Source organism: Ambystoma mexicanum, chromosome 12, assembly GCF_040938575.1.
Source record: "Ambystoma mexicanum isolate Mex_15411 chromosome 12, UKY_AmexF1_1, whole genome shotgun sequence".
Lineage (NCBI taxonomy): Eukaryota > Metazoa > Chordata > Amphibia > Caudata > Ambystomatidae > Ambystoma > Ambystoma mexicanum.
The window spans coordinates 159,915,115-159,931,870 of record NC_090936.1 but is presented as its reverse complement, the minus strand read 5'-3'; the positions used below and the strand labels follow the sequence as shown (position 1 = coordinate 159,931,870).

The 16,756-nt window shown below is 46.5% G+C and overlaps 1 long non-coding RNA gene across 1 annotated transcript in view; it reads left to right on the top strand.

Annotated features, from left to right (window-relative positions):
- Nucleotides 1-16,293, top strand: part of LOC138513404 (uncharacterized) — a 236,605-nt gene extending 220,312 nt beyond the window's left edge. Inside the window, exon 5 of the long non-coding RNA XR_011281754.1 lies at nt 15,969-16,293. This is a non-coding gene — a long non-coding RNA (uncharacterized lncRNA). The remainder of the gene's footprint in view (nt 1-15,968) is intronic.
- Nucleotides 16,294-16,756: the final 463 nt, after the last annotated feature.

Below are 16,756 nucleotides of genomic sequence, written 5' to 3'. Positions count from 1 at the left end.
GTTTGAACACATTGATGACTAATTTACACATGCTTTTTAATTTGATATCTATGATTGAATGCATTGCATATATATTGACGTGTATTAATAACCTATGGACATATGTATAACCGCCTGTTTGTACTACTTTGATCTGTTCCTGGGTGTACAATTAATTGATTTGCATGACAAATATCGTTTACGACCAATCAGCCTCAGACGAAGAGCGCTTTTGCTCGAAACACGTGTCAGGCAATTTTCACAATAAATTGCATGCAATCAAGCATACAACCTTGGAACTTTTGGCACAGTGTCACTGTAATTGTTCATACTTTGCCCTTGGACTGTTGAGCATACAGGCAATTGTTCTGCTTGATTTATGCTTGGTTCAAAATGGCGCGGGCGCGCAATGCATTCTGGGAGCGCTCTGAGCCATGTTGGATATTTACTTCACTCCGCAGTGAAAGGCTGCACACATTTTGCTGAAGTGTTAGATTCACAGTGCTGCGACAAACATGCTTTTTCAAACTTGGTATGTTGTCAAGGCCATTTCTGCTGGGAAAAGCTCATGTTGTTATGACTTGCTACTGTTCACTGTGGCACATGTTTTTAGAGCAGGGAGGCCCTGCGTTCCTTGGGGGGAGCTCTCGATTGACCCAGCTGGCAACCGACGGCTGTTCCTCAACTGCGCAGGTGCAATTCCAGAAGGTTTGATAATTAACTCCCCTTTGTGGAGTTCCTATATATGCGGAAACCCGGAGGGGATCAGGTGAGACTTCAGCCAGAGAAGGACGCTCCGTCTGGCCTTCCTGTGAGCTGTGGCACTCTCGGCCTGGCTGCCCCGGAGTCTTCCAGTCGCTTCTGGACGAGATGAGGACTTTGATTACGCACACGGTTATGTATTTCTTTTGATTTCTTTACTTCTTCTGTGATCTATGTCCATATTAGTTTTATGAGTTATATCTATGTACATGTAATCTTTGAATAAATAGCCGTAAAGAGCTGATTATCTTCTAAAGAGTGCATGGCTGTGAGTTATTGTGTCTGTCTGTTTATGGGTTGAAGTATTTGCTCTATAATTGCATTGGTGATTTATGGTTGTTCCGTGCACTTTTCAGGGTAGAGCAATACAGCAACATACCCACACTCTTCAGTAACCTGCAGCCTCTCCTTCTTAAGGAATACCTGTGCAAGGGCTGTGGACTCTTCTGACTCAGTTGCCACTAGGATTGTTGTAAATTGATGCATATCTACATTTTTTGTTCAACATGGGAGACATTGTATATTTCACTGCAACATAAGGCCCACCCCTTTAACGACCTAAGAATGAAAACCTCAAGCAAACCCACCATGACCCAGGGATGGGAGGAGGCCCTCACCACCCCACGACCAACGGACCACCAGACAGTCACAGGGGCATGCCACCGCCATGCACAGAACCCAGCGAATGACCTGCCATGGAATGCCGAAGTACAAAGCACAGGCAGAGACACTTAACACTGAAGTCCGAAGCAACAAGGCAAGAAAAGCCCATTAACCACACCCGGTACAAACCTCAATTCTCTGTATACAACCCTAAAACACTAAACACACACAACCACATCCCTGCACAGCATTCCGCACGCACTTCACTACATCACAATAACAAAGCAAACCACACATAGTTATGCACAACAGCACATGGGAGTCTACCGATCCGAAACGCACACTCATGCTCAGCGAACGCTGTTAACCGAACTGAAGCTGTCAACAGGACATCACAACTCTCGCTCTACCTTTTCCCACTGTACCCTACTAACACATTCCACTCTCCTACCTTTCAGATCCACCAGAGCGCCAGGGGACCACTCCAGTGGTGATAGTGTGCAGGATTAAATGTCCTTTAACATGAACATGAAAAGTAACAGTTCAGCTATTTTGACAAAATGAGGGGTATAGTTTATTTTTAGGAAATATTATTTAAGCCCTAAGTAATGTATTGCAATGATGGGCTGCTTTACTTTTGTGTGTTGTAATGTACACAGTACTTTTACCAATGGTTATTGTGTTTCTAATGAAGTTTGCTGTATTATGTTGCTTTAGTGTATGTTGTGATGTGTACGCAGTGGAGGTGTGTGCATACGGTGCATGTGTTTTTAATAAGGTTGCATTCTGTTTTTAATAAGGGTTGCTGTGTTTTGTGATGGGCTGTTTTACTTTTGTGTGTTGTATTGTAAACAGCACCTTTGACAATAGTTATTGTGTTTTTAATTAAGTTTTCTGTATTTTGTTGCTTTAGTGTATGTTATGATGTATATGCAGTGTTTTACTGTGTTGTACTGTGCATGCATTTTGGGGGGTGCATATGGTTTGCATGAGGTTTGTTATATAGCGTGTAGTTTATGTTGTGATGTGCACGCTGTGGTGGGTGTTTGGCTGGCATGTGTTTGTTATATGGCGTGTGTTGTTCTTGTACTGTGTATGCAGTTAGTGTGTATGCATATGGTTTGTATGGCTGGCGTGTGTTTTTCCTATTTTAATTACAAATATGTTATTGTTAGTGTGCATATTTCATATATAGATTAATCTTAAATTGTTGCATCTCAGAATTGGTTGGTGTTTTTATGGTTGGTGTGTGGTTTACTATATTCCATGTGGTGTTGTTCTTAACAGTTTGTATGTTGTTCATATTATTTAATGAGGAAAACGTTATTGTTATTGCGCATGCGTCATATTTGTATTTGGCCCAATCAGCTGGGCTTATACATCGGTTACAGCTCTTGCAGAATATGACTGCCCGGGTAGCCACCTTTACTCCATATGGCTCTCATTTCAGCCATGTGCTTCGAGCTCTTCGCTGGCTCCCCGTGGCCCAAAAAATCATGTTTAAATCCTTGTGTTTGGTCCACCGAGCGTACTATTGCCAGGGGGCTGATTACCTGCAGGATACATTTCCGCATTATACCGCTGGGCGGACTCTACATTCTGGTAATGCTTGTTTAGTGGTTATCCTGACATTTCGCCTATCAAGGTTAGGCGGAAGCACATTTCACGTCTCTGCAGGCAAACTGTGGAATGATCTGCCTGTCGCTCTTAGATGTATTAAGAACCATCTTCAGTTCAGTTTCTAGATTATAGCTCGCCGTGCCTGCTGTGTGCATCCTCATGCCAAGATGCCCTTGGGTGAAAGTGTGCTGTATAAGTTCTATAACATAACACAACACATATATAGACATATCTCAAATCGTTAATATCTCAAAATTAGCAAAGTCAATTTTAATTTGTTTTCAATGCACCAATTCCAGATGAAATCTAGGTGCATCCCAAAAATTGGAAAAAGTGGCCAATTTTGAGATATGTGGCTCAAAAATATATATTGTTTTCCTATAGGAAAACCCCATGTTAATGTGTTAATATCTGCGCAAAAATATTGCGATACAAAAATATAGCCATATTTTTGCGGCAATATTGACCCATGGACCCTGCGGGGGACACCCTTGCAACCCCCACATTATTTTGAAATGTGCGGGGGACACCCCCGCAACCCCCACTCCCACAAACTATCTCCCCAAAAAATATCGCCTATGGCGAGACAAACGGCCATATGCACGGCGATATTTTTGGTGGGGATGTTTTGTAGGGATACCGTTAAAAGCTGCTCAAAACGCGATCAAAGCAAACTTTTCTTTACCTATGGAGCCATAATGAAAACGTTTGAAATTGTGCATGCACGTGCGGCTAAATCGAAATATCACTGTGGAATTTGTTAAGATGTTTTCATTCAAGGGTAATTAAGAAAAAGTTATTTTCTCCATGGAGACTTCCTCTTAACCTTAACTATGCCATGTGCTTGCGCAATGACATAATCATTACAAGGCGCCCAGCTAATTATCCAAGTTCATTCCTGTGTGAGGCGGGTGAGCTCAAGCTCAGTTATACTTTGGTTGCAGGTGCCCTTGTGTGTGGCTAGGAAGCCATTAGTGTGTGAAGATATTTCTAAATACTCTATGCCCTTGTGCCCTCCTGCTATGACATAGAGCAGAGGAATACCATGTTATCTCTGCCTCACCTGGTTAGTCTGGCGACCGATCGATGCTGCCAAGAGAGGGAAGATGGCCGGATCCCAGGTAGTTTATTTTTGAACCCAGTGGTCTCTATTCCGCTCTCCCCCCATGCCCGCCCGCCCCAACCGCAGAATGCATTCCAGTTGATAATAGTTGCTAATCTACAATGCTGTAGCTCTTCCCATCCATGACATCTCACTCCTTGCAGGAGATCTTCGCGCGCGTGCGCCAGGTGTATTTATAATCATAGTCTGAAAAGAACCGACTCAGCAGCTGCCCGGTGTTTGTGTTCCCTGCGGAGCCAGTGATGTCAGTGACAGAGTGCAGCTTGGCACAAACAGGTTCCCGGAAATGGAAAGTCTTGCTCGTCTCTGCGCAAGTCAGTGCAACCCCAGGGACCCCGCTCTGTGAATAGTACAACCTTCGCAGGTTCCCTCGAGTCTAGAGGCAGAAGGACGTTAGCCTTGCTCACCTTGTGCTTGCTACACGTGCAGCACGCGACTTTCATTAAGTCACGAAGTTGAAAGAGTGAGATGGCATTGGAAAACAAATACACTGCTACATATGAAAACTAGTTTATTCCTGCATATGTCTATACATATATTGCATGGCAAAATCATCCTTTGAAAGGACGTTACAGTTAAGACGCTAATCTTAAACATCTCAAATGTACCAGTTAAGAAAGAACAATAATCTTGACTCCCCCAAAGCACTGCTCATGACCTCACACATGACAACACGGACAACGTAACTCATTTCTGAAGTGGGAGAATGTAGTGTTCTCTAAGAAGACAGGACACTGGTAGTGCGGTAAGCGGTGTTTATTTGCATACCACATAAACTGTTAACCAGGGGCACGTAATGTCTATTAGGGGGAAGGGCTGTACTCACATTGGTTGTTGTCTATGTGCCCTACAGTTTACTCACTGTGGGCTGAGTGTACACAATGTCAGCTCACGGGCAGACTCCCAGAGCACCCAGGTGGCTTCCTTCAGCCTTGGCATTACGCTCTGGGAGTTGTATCCACTCTGGTTGGGCTCTGGGTCACTTGAGCTCCCTGGATCAGGAGGAGCGCTGGGGCGGTGCGTTCACTACGCTGCCCTGCCCGCCGGAATCTCCCGGCAGCGCGTTGCTTCGCGCTTCTCGTTTCCCGAGATCTCGCGAGATCCCCTTCCCGTGATCTCAAGATGGATATTCCTCAACAAAAAAGCTGCTGAACTGAGGTATGCACTCCACACCACCACCACAGTCTCTCCCCTTGTCACTCTCTCCTTGTAAACACATGGCTGAGCTGTACTCCCTGTACACTTCTGACAGGAATCCCTGTAGACGTGTGTAGAGATATCGCGGGAGTCCACCAACTCTCGCGAGATCTCGCTTTGGTGGCGAGGACCGCCCCCGCGCGCTTCGCGTGCATTACGGGAGCACCAGAGGACGCGGCAAGACGCGTCCTGCCGGCTCCTCCGAGATTTGGGCCTGGGGGCTCGTACCACGAGACATTTCAGTCCTACAGCCCTGCAGCAGTTATCAGGCACGTTTGCCTAGCCTTCAGGCCTTGTATTACTTACATGTTCCTGGCAGATGTTCCCTGTGCAATAAAAGCCATCCAGCCAGTCATCACGCCTCCTGTCATCTGTGCAAGAGTTTACTACATAAATTGGCGACGAGGATCACCACTGCAACCCACGTGGGAACATGCAAGGAGCAACACCGCCACCCCCCTTCCTGCAAACTCCAGGTAAACCCGCCATCCCGTGGCCGCAATGGCAACCCCTTTTCACGACGTATGTAGAGGCGCTAGGAGGGGCAGGATTTTCAGCGGCACGGCGTAGGGCTATGTTACTTAATGCCCTAGGAGTGGAAGGACAGCGGGTGTTTGAGAGTCTTACCCCGATCCCGGTGGCAGGCGACAACGATGACGTCTTTAAGGAGGCGGTTAGGAGAATAGTGAAGAGATTTGCCAGTAAAGAGAACACGGTGTTGCATAGAATACGCTTTTACACCCGCAGACAAGAAATATCCGAACCTGTCGACGATTACGTCACCAAGCTGCGAGAACTGGCGGCGCTGTGCAGTTTCGGCAACAATGCTGAGAGTCTCATCTGCGACATGTTGACAGTCCACACCAACAGCAGAAAAGTTCAAGATAAATTCATTATGGAGAAAGAATTACAACTAGAGAAGGCGATCGAAATTGCCAGAGCGGTTGAAGAAACAGCGGGAAGACGAAAAGAACTCACGGGAACCCAGAGTTCTGCTGAAATCCAAGCAGTCACATTTCACTCAAAGAAAGAACGACATACACCGGACACAAGAGAGGGGAGAGGAGGTAAGAAAGAACCCCTGAAATGCCACAGGTGCACCAGCACGAAACACCTGGCATTCGATAGGGAGTGCCCAGCTAGAGACAAGGAGTGCTCCATCTGCAAACGCATTGGCCATTTCTCGTTGGTGTGTCGGTGGAGGAACAAGAAAGTCACCAGTGTAAACACGGATCACAACAGGGAGCGAGAATCGTCCTCAGAAGATGAGGGGAGACCCACAGTCATTATGGTAAACAGCACAAGGGCAAGAAGAGAAAAGCCCCATTGCACAATCAAAATTGACGGTCGCGAAACAAGAGTTATGGCGGACTCTGGTTCGGACCTCACCATAATACCCCTACGGACATACAAGGAAATGGTGGGAAAAGAAAAGGTCCAAGTTCTCACCACACGACACAAACCCACAGTATTTGGAGGGGCGTCAGTTGAACTACTGGGATATATCAAAGGGAAGGTGGAGTTTAAAGGAAGATAAACCACCACCAGAGTTTATTTCAGCCACGAAGGCCCAGCAGTACTGGGATGGGACGACCAAGACGAGCTCAAAATCAAACTGGACCCCAGCACAGAAGACCAGGTACTGTCTGTCTGCGCGAGGAATGGGCCCATTGTCAAGAGTGACTACCCAAAACTTTTCTCGGAGGAGCGGGTCACATAAAGGTCTTTGTCCATAAAATAATGCTCAAAAAGAATGCCGTCCCAGTCAAACATCGAGTGAGGCCTGTGCCAGCAACCGCAAGCGACACTCTCAGGGATCAATTGGACAAAATGAGAGAAGAGGGTGTCATTGAAGAAGTTGAAGCATCAGAATGGCTGAGCCCAGTAGTGCTGATAAAGAAACCGAACTCGCAAGAGCTAAGGGTGTGTATAGACCTTCGCAGTTTAAACTTAGAGGTCATCACCGACAACTACCCACTACCGAGCATAAATGAACTCATTTTGTTGATGAAGGAAGCCAAGATTTTCTCAAAACTGGATATGAGAAACGCATACCACCAAATACAATTGCATGAAGAGTCAAAACCCCTCACAGCATTCACCACACCATTTGGCACCTATCAGTTCACCAAGATGCCATTCGGGTTATCGTCGGCAGCATCAGCGTTTCAATGCATGATGGATGCCTTGTTACGAAAGGTCAAAAACGTCGCATATTTCCAGGACGACATCCTTGTGTACGTAGGGGATGAACAAACGCATGACGCCACATTGAAAACTGTCCTGACCAAGTTGCAAGAAGCAGGGGTGAGACTACGCCATGAAAAATGCGCATTCAAAGTGAAAGAGGTCGAATACTTGGGGTACAAAATCTCAGAAAAAGGGATCAGTCCCAAACAAAATCTGATGCGTCCAATCATAAAAGCACCGGAACCTACCAGCAAAGACGAAGTAAGATCATTTCTTGGACTGGCAGAGTATTACGCAAAATGTATCCCCTTGTTCTCTGAAACCTCAGCACGTACGTAGGGGATGAACAAACGCATGACGCCACATTGAAAACTGTCCTGACCAAGTTGCAAGAAGCAGGGGTGAGACTACGCCATGAAAAATGCGCATTCAAAGTGAAAGAGGTCGAATACTTGGGGTACAAAATCTCAGAAAAAGGGATCAGTCCCAAACAAAATCTGATGCGTCCAATCATAAAAGCACCGGAACCTACCAGCAAAGACGAAGTAAGATCATTTCTTGGACTGGCAGAGTATTACGCAAAATGTATCCCCTTGTTCTCTGAAACCTCAGCACCACTCCGTGACCTACTCAAAAAAGGTTCGGTATTCTCGTGGCAAGAACCCCAGAAGAAGACGGTTGAAAGTATAAAACGGCACATCATGGAAGCGCCGTGTTTACAGCCATTTAACCCAGAGTGGGATACAGTCCTCACCACGGATGCCAGTGCATACGGACTAGGAGCAGTTCTTACGCAGAAGAAGGGGGACACGGAGCATGTGGTAGCCTTTGCCTCGAAGGCCTTGTCCTCGGCGGAACAGAACTACTCTACCATAGAAAAGGAAATGTTGGCGTGCGCATGGGCGGTAGAACATTTTAGAACATATGTGTGGGGCACGAAATTCAAATTGGTGACAGACCACAAACCCCTCATCCACATGCTCAGCCCGGGAGGTACCAAAGTGTCCACACCCAGATTGGCACGCATTGCAGCAAAACTGCAGGAGTACACGTTTGAAGTGCAGCACATATCAGGGTGGAAGAATTCGCAGGCCGACTGCATGTCTAGATTGCCAGAAGGTAAAGACAAGGCCACCACGTTTCTACAAGGAGAATGCATAGTGGCATCGATCACCGACATAAAAGCACCTGATTATATGGAACTCAGCGAGAAACATTGGCTGGAAGAGGACAGAAAAGACCCGGCCATGGCGAAAATCTGTCAGTGGATCAAGGAAGGGTGGCCAGGTGAAAAAATGGTGCCAGAAGGTATGAGACCCTATTGGAAGGTGGCCGAAGAGATATCTGAAACGGACGTAATAATAATGAAGACGGACCAGATAATCCCACCTGTAGGCATGAGGAGCACCATTCTATGCAGAGCCCACGCTGGTCACCTGGGAAACACGATGACCCGGCGCAGAGTCCGGGAGGCCTACTGGTGGCCGTCCATGGACCAAGAGATTCGCACCATGATAGAGCGCTGTCATGAGTGCCTCAATAGCGACAAAAGACTGAAACTCAGACAGGCACCCCTAATTCCCACAGAAGTACCAGAAGCGGTGTGGTCAAAAGTGGGCATAGACTTTATAGGACCTCTGGAAGCGATGGCACCAGAACATCGGTACGGCATAGTGCTGGTTGATTACCTATCCAAGTGGGTCGAGGCTGAGTTCGTCCCAAACATTACCACAGCGACGGTAATTGAAGTCCTCACTGAAATTTTTCAAAGAGAAGGCCTCCCCAAGGAAGTAGTAACAGACAATGGGGTACAACTGATCTCACGGGACATGGAACAATTCCTAAGAAAGCACAATATAGGCCAAAAGAAGGCGGCCTTGTATCATCCCCAAGCCAATGGGCTTGTTAAAAGGGCCAACAGGTTCATTAAGGGAGCAATCCAACTAGCCACGGCTTCTGGGATGGACCCCCTAAAAACTACCAAGGAGGCCATAGCAACCCACAGACTCACTCCTAACAGAATAACGCAAATATCTCCGTTTCGAATGTTGAGAGGGAGGAGTGCAGCCTCCACGCTCATACCACCATGGTTATCCAAAGTGAGAGAAGATGAAGCAGTGGACATGTCAGAAGTGGTGTGGAGAATTGAAAACAGCAAGGCACGCATGAAAACATGGAGTGACCAAAGAAGAAGAACCAAGCAAGCGTCAGACATTGGAAGGGGAGATTGGGTCAAAATAAGACTACCAAAAAAGGACCAAATCACGGGCTCTCGGTTCAGCAGACCCACCAAAGTGGTCCACAGGGGAACGAACCATGTCCGCACAGAGGACGGGCGCGCATGGAATCTGGAAAGAGTAGCCCTATATCAGAAGAGACAAGAAAGAGCAAGAACCCCGGAGAGACCACCTGCCGAAGAAGGAGTAGACAATGAGCGAAGGGAACAACGGGAGCCCGAGAGAAACGACAAAGAAAGGGAAGAAACAGAGATGGAACCGGGATCGCCCATGCCAGAATCCGAACAGGAGCAACAGGAAGATCGCACTGGAAAGGGTGACCGGCCGAGAAGAGAGCACAGAAGACCGGTGAGATACAGTGACTATGTTATGCAATGAACTTCCTCTTTCCTTACCAAAGGGAGGTGTGTAGAGATATCGCGGGAGTCCACCAACTCTCGCGAGATCTCGCTTTGGTGGCGAGGATCGCCCCCGCGCGCTTCGCGCGCATTACGGGAGCACCAGAGGACGTGGCAAGACGCGTCCTGCCGGCTCCTCCGAGATTTGGGCCTGGGGGCTCGTACCACGAGACATTTCAGTCCCACAGCCCTGCAGCAGTTATCAGGCACGTTTGCCTAGCCTTCAGGCCTTGTATTACTTACATGTTCCTGGCAGATGTTCCCTGTGCAATAAAAGCCATCCAGCCAGTCATCACACCTCCTGTCATCTGTGCAAGAGTTTACTACAACGTGGTCTGGCTAAAAATGTTTTGGATGCCTATTATCTTTGATAATGATGTGTTATTTCTTAACGCCTAAGCGCTTTACAGAGAACATATATGCATACAATATCGCCCAACCGAAGTTGGTATTCACTTATTGACCTCAGAAGGCTGAGTTGGCCTTGCCGGAATTCGAATCCTGCGACCTGCAGAACACATAAATATTGCATCAGTGAGCGCTCAACCCGCTGGGCTATCTTACTAACTATAAGGTCTATCCTCGTACACCTTTGTAACATGAATGCCCTTTGCAGTCATGTTCTCGGAACTAATTTGTTTCTGTGCTGCATGTACAACCTTCCCTATCCATGTTTCTTCCGAGACCCTATTCTTTCAAGTAGCTGCTACACACAGAACTCTGGCGTATGCGTTAGAGACAATGGGCCTCATTACGAGTTTGGCAGTAGCCGTGTCTGTATGGCAGGCACGGCTACCACCATGCTCGCTACCTGCCCTGCCACCCGCGATAGGGCAATAACTGACCCATTACGAGTTGAATGAGCCGGTAGTTGCCCATTCGTGGGTTGCGGTAATACCGGCCTCCCGATCGGCATTCTGACCTTTAGGGCAGAATGGGGGTGGGGAGCATGATTGCACCGGTCAGGAACCCGCGAGCAGAACTCGTAATGCGGCAGGATGGTATGAACGGTGCCGGTGCCTTACCGGCACCGTTCATACCGTCAGCGCCAGGGTCCTAATGAGACCCAATGATCCTAATTACAAGGTTGCCGGTAGGCCACCAGTAGTGCCTGCTGCCTAGCAGCAACCTCGGCTTACAGTTTTCACCACCCAATAACCCGGTAATGCTACTTGTGTGTCCCTTTCAGACATAACCGCAGGTCATTTTTTGGTGTACATTCCTGTTACTAATGTGCTCACTACTGGGATGTCAGATATCAAAGTGCCCTCACCCTAAATCCTGTTAGACCCTTTTCTTCTTTATTGTAGATACGGAAACCAAGAATGTCAAATGCAGACCTCTTTTTATTCCTTCTCTCACAATCCTCTCCTCTCGAATACTGCCTTCCTTTTTCGCTCCTCCCCTTCCTCCCCAAATGTTCCCTCTTCATAGGTGGGTCAGCCTTAAAGGTGCCGTGTCTATTCACTCACAACAAATCCTTACTTTCTCATGTGTGTCTCTACACGTTTGTCTCAGGAGGATAGCTCAGGGGCAACATGCTCATAGAAGCAAGACGGCGTGCGGTCCGCGCTTAGAAACCTCTAGGTATCAAGCGCGTTATAAATAACCCATTACAATTACAGGTACGACCACGGCTCATTAGTACCTGTTTCCCCTCCACACAAACTTCTAGAACGGAGCATACACGGGTCTGCAACCCCATACAGAAACGCTGCAGAAAATTGCGGTAAATTTCCCCTTACAGTTAGATGTCATGAATCCTAAAAATAGCCACAGATCTATAAGAGGTTAAGTCCTGACTGAGGCTGGGCAAAAACAGTTGGTCGAATTCCAAAATCCCAGAGAATTCACTCTATTTGGGATTTGCGTTTTCTTAATGATTCAGTCCACAGATTTTAGGTCAAACTCAGTGTAATTTCATGCTGATTAAATGTTGCTGTAAACAGTGGGTTGAAGACGTCAGACCTTTTCCTGCTAGCACATGTTCAAAGCAAACTAAAGACTTAATGGAAAAGGCCACAACGTTTCCTGCTAGGGATGACCACAGAAAAATAAAGTGTTTCATTCACCAATGTCTTGCCCTAGTTGTTTCTTAAACATGGAAAACCGAATTAACTCTTTGTTTTCAGCTGACAAAAATACTCTTTTGAGAAAACCCTTACTGTAGAGATATGCTGTCAGTTTCCCCGAGTACAGAGCTCATATCACTGCAAAGCTACCAACTGAATGCTATTCATGTAAGCATCTCATTGGGCATGAAAGTCTGCATCGTGAATCCTAGTCTTGTTCCTCAGCCCTACCGGCCATTCTGTGTTTACTGGCTTACAGCCATTGACTTTCCTCATTATAACATATTTAACCTCTGTCCCACTCATGAAAATGAATTCAGCAGAAGGAAACATCACGACTGACTCTTGCCCAGCCCTATAGGCTTTCTAAAGGTCCATGTCTGTTTCGAATTTGCTATCCTATATAGGGAGACCCGAGGACCCTGACGCAGTCATTGAAGTCCCATTCATTTTATCCTCACATCCAAATCCTGAGGCTTTGCGAATTTAATGTTACGTGAGTGTTGTAAAAAAAAAATGAAATGAGCACCAATCTAGTTTGTATTTTGTTCTTAGTGATTTAAGATTGCAACCCATTTATCACAGAGCTATTTGTCAAATATTGTCACCTTACCCTTTGTATTTTTGAAAGCGTGGTATAGGGGTATACTAGACTGTCCATCTTGGAATATCATCATGTCATGTATGTCAGAAGTGCGAATTGCACAGTATTGGAACTCCCTGAAAAATGTGCAAAATATGTGACTTTCCTGTTTGCACTTTCTAAATGGGGGTTACTCCTGCCACATTCTTTTACTTCTCTTTTTGTACACCGTTTTCCCCTTTTTCACACGTTTACTTACTTTTCCATACCAACCGTATGTAAGGTTGGTATGAAAAGTCATCAGTCATCAAAAGGCGTGAATGTCTTGTCACAGCCCTACAAATGTTCTACCATTCCACCCCCTGGGCTTTGCCCAGAAAGCTGAAGTTCCACTCATAGAACGTCCTGCAACCCCTTTAGGCCAGACCACTTGTAAGCTAGCTTAATCACATCCCTTATCCAGCAACTGATAGTAGGGACAGTAGCCTTTATACTCGGATTTGCACCCCCAAAGGAGACAAACAGACTATCCAATCTGCACATGGACGCAGGTTTGTCCAGATACATATTAATGGCCTGTCTTACATCCAGAGTATGCCATCTTACTTCCTCTAGTGATCCTGGGTCCAGGAAGGAAGAACAAAAGAGCCCACATCTCCCAGCAGAGGTGATAGCCACTAGGAACACTGCCTTAGGCACCAAAAACCTCAAGTCAATCTCCTGCAGAGACTCAACGGGGGCATCTTGCAACGGTTTCAAAACCAATGACAAATCCCATTAAGGTAGAGCTGACACATGGCAAGGTCCGGAATAGGCGAACCTCTTCAACAACCTGTTTAACAGATTCTCATTCTTGATTTCTCTCTCTCCCAAGGATCGCGCACTGCCTTGATGGCGTCCATCGGTCCCGTAATGTAGACACAGCCAGGCCATATGAAACTCCTCACGCAGAAACTGCAGAATGGTCAGTGTAGAACACTGTGGGGCAAGCAACCCCATTCTAGAGCACCACTTTGAGAAATTCCCACCAGTGCCTATCATACACCTTTATGGTGGCCAGTTTCCTTACACACTGCACCCTTTGTGCCAACAACGAGGTCCGACCCAACCTCTGTAAGCCTTCCCTTTCAGTTTCCATGCCCCCCAGTGTGAAACATTGGACACTAGTTTTCTCGATCTCAGAATCAACTAAATCAATGGAAGAGGAGGGGACCCATGTAACAGTACCCCCGGCCAAGGGATATTCCTTGCATCTTTGCCGCAAGCCCCCTGACAATGGAACCTTGAACAAAACCTCTCCAGCTTCACATTGATATGGGAGGCAAACAAATCCAGAACCGGGGTCCCAAACTGCAGAGGAATAAATGGAAACATATCCTGTTTTTGGCCGCACGAACTCGGGTGCCTGCCGCCCACTGCCGCTTATGTGAAGTCCCAGACCAAGTGGAAACGATCCACCACCTTCTCATGTCATGTCCAGCTTTAGCAGTAGAAAGGCAAGCATACTTGGCACCACTTACTTCAGACGCAACTGCACTCGACGACGAAACTTGCTGGTTTCGGCTGATCGCAGGAGACTCTCCCAGATGGGCCAGGATGACAGCCAAATTCTTGGATGTAGCACTCAAAAGAGCCAACTCTCCTGACGGCAGCGGGCCTCCGGCAAACACGAAGTAGGGCTGTCTGGAAGCTCGACACGGACTCTCCTTGCACAACAAAAGTGGTGTCCCAAGTCTGAAGCTTCTTTTTGTAAAAACCAAAGGGGTTAAAAAAATAAAAATGGAAACATATCCTGTTTCAGTTCCTATGATGCTGATTGGAAAAACCCTGCCTAACTGGTCCACCTTCAAATTCTCCCCCCCTCTTGATATGAACAGCCTTCAATGATAAAAGGTGCACATCTGCCCATTCCACCAGGGAATTTGCCATTCCTTCCAAACCTCTCGACTTAGCTCCAACTTACCACATTTGTATACACCATGACCAAAGTATTGTCTGTTCTGAGCCCTACAGTTGCTCCTGGAGAACTGATCAATACACCTGCAGAGCCATGCTTGCTGCTGCCGGTTCCCTCCAGTTGGGGGAGTTGGCTACTGTACCTCTCACAATTCTTGATGCGTGAGGTATCCCAGTGTGGCCTCCCACTACAGTTTGCTGGCATTGGTGGTAACCAGGTTCTGACAAGGCTGACATAGTGGAAACCCCTTCAGGAGATTTATGGGTTGTAACCACCAATGTAGCTGAGACTTCAGGTCCTCCGGGACGGGGATAAACTTCTCAGAATTCTGTGATTCCACAATCCACTGCCTGTGTAGGTGCGAGAGCAGGGGTCTCATGTGCAACCTGGTCCAAGGGACCAATAACACACAGAGGGCCATATGATCGATAAGTGTGCAAAATAAATCTTGCAGAGGCCTGCTGCCGCCTCATCAAATATACAATCAGGTTCTGAGTCCTGTCCGCTCTTCCCTCCAACAACAGCACCATGCCCTTGGCTGTCTAAAATCTGGCCTCTATAAACTTGAGGTCTTGTGTTAGATGTAGGTTAGACGTTTCTCTGTTCAACGTGAACCCTATCTTCTCCAGTGTACTGCAGGTAATGGCCACCTGTTGAATCAGCTTAGACTCAGATGAGGCCCCGATAAACCAGATAGCGAAACGTCTGAATTCCCTTTGATGGCGAGTCACCACCACCGGACTCAGCATCTTCGTGAAGATTCTTGGAGCAACCATGAGCCTGAAAGGGAGAGCCTGGAATTGATAGCGTCGGTTGCCGACCGCAAACCTCAGGAATCTCTGGTGGGTCTTCCAAATGGTGTAATGATAGTATGCATCATGTATATCCAGAGATGCTAGGAAGCACCCTTTCCTTATCATGGGGATTACCTTTTGCAGACTCTCCATCTTGAATGTTTGATTGGCCACATGCAGATTCATTCTTTGTAGGTCCAGGTTTAAGTCTGCCTTTCCCTGATGGTTTAAGCAGCAGAAACAATATTGAATAAAATCGTGAACTTCCCTTATTAACTTTCTTGATCAGTAATTCCTGCATGTTGTTTGTTATGGCATCTCTCTTGACCTTTGGATTAGGTATATGATATATTGTATACTTGATACCCTAGTGTTGATTAGGGACTGGCTATGGTGATTAATTAAACCTATAATGCCCGTATTAGTGATACGTTCTTGTCTTTTTACCCTTAGATATAGAAATCTGGTGTACGAATAGGAGGAATCTACCTGAAGCACAGGACTACTTCTGCCCCTGATGAATGTCCAGTTACTTATAACACAGAGGACAGAAACTTATATAAGTTGGGCCTGTTCACACAATGGGAAATAAGAATAATTGAGTTGCCATTGTTGTGTTTTTTTGCTGATCAAATATTTGGCATTTTTTCTGATACTGTGAGGTGGAATGATTTTAACATGTATATGACTATGTGATGTGTATATGTTTTTTAAACAATTGTCTGTATTACTTGTGCTGAAAAGAGATTAATATATTAAAAATGATATTTGCTGGTAACATTGTTTTTTGATGATCATTTAGAACACAGAATGCAGCCCATATTTGCTAAGTGGCTGTTTTGAGAAACTGCTATCTGAGGGTATATTTACTGTTTGTTATTGATTGTTGTGTGTTCCTTCCTTTTGCTGAAATACATATTACATATCCTCACTTAGTAGGAGGGAATATCACCAGAGTGTGGGGCTACCCCTGTAGAATATTATCTCTCTTGCCCTCCCCATTGGCAATGGGGTGACAATCGATCCTGTCCTGGTAGGTAGAGATAGAAAGCCTATCTTTTAACACCTCCTTCCCACCCAGGTCCCCCACGCATCTGTGGATAGAGCCTCCCAGGCTTTTGAGAAGAATTGGAGCCTGGGCCCCATTGGCCTGACGTTAGGACTTCTGCATACGCACTGGTGATGGTGCTTTCCCCAATGCCTTTGGGGTCTGTTGCTTTCCATTTCCCCAGCATTTCCAA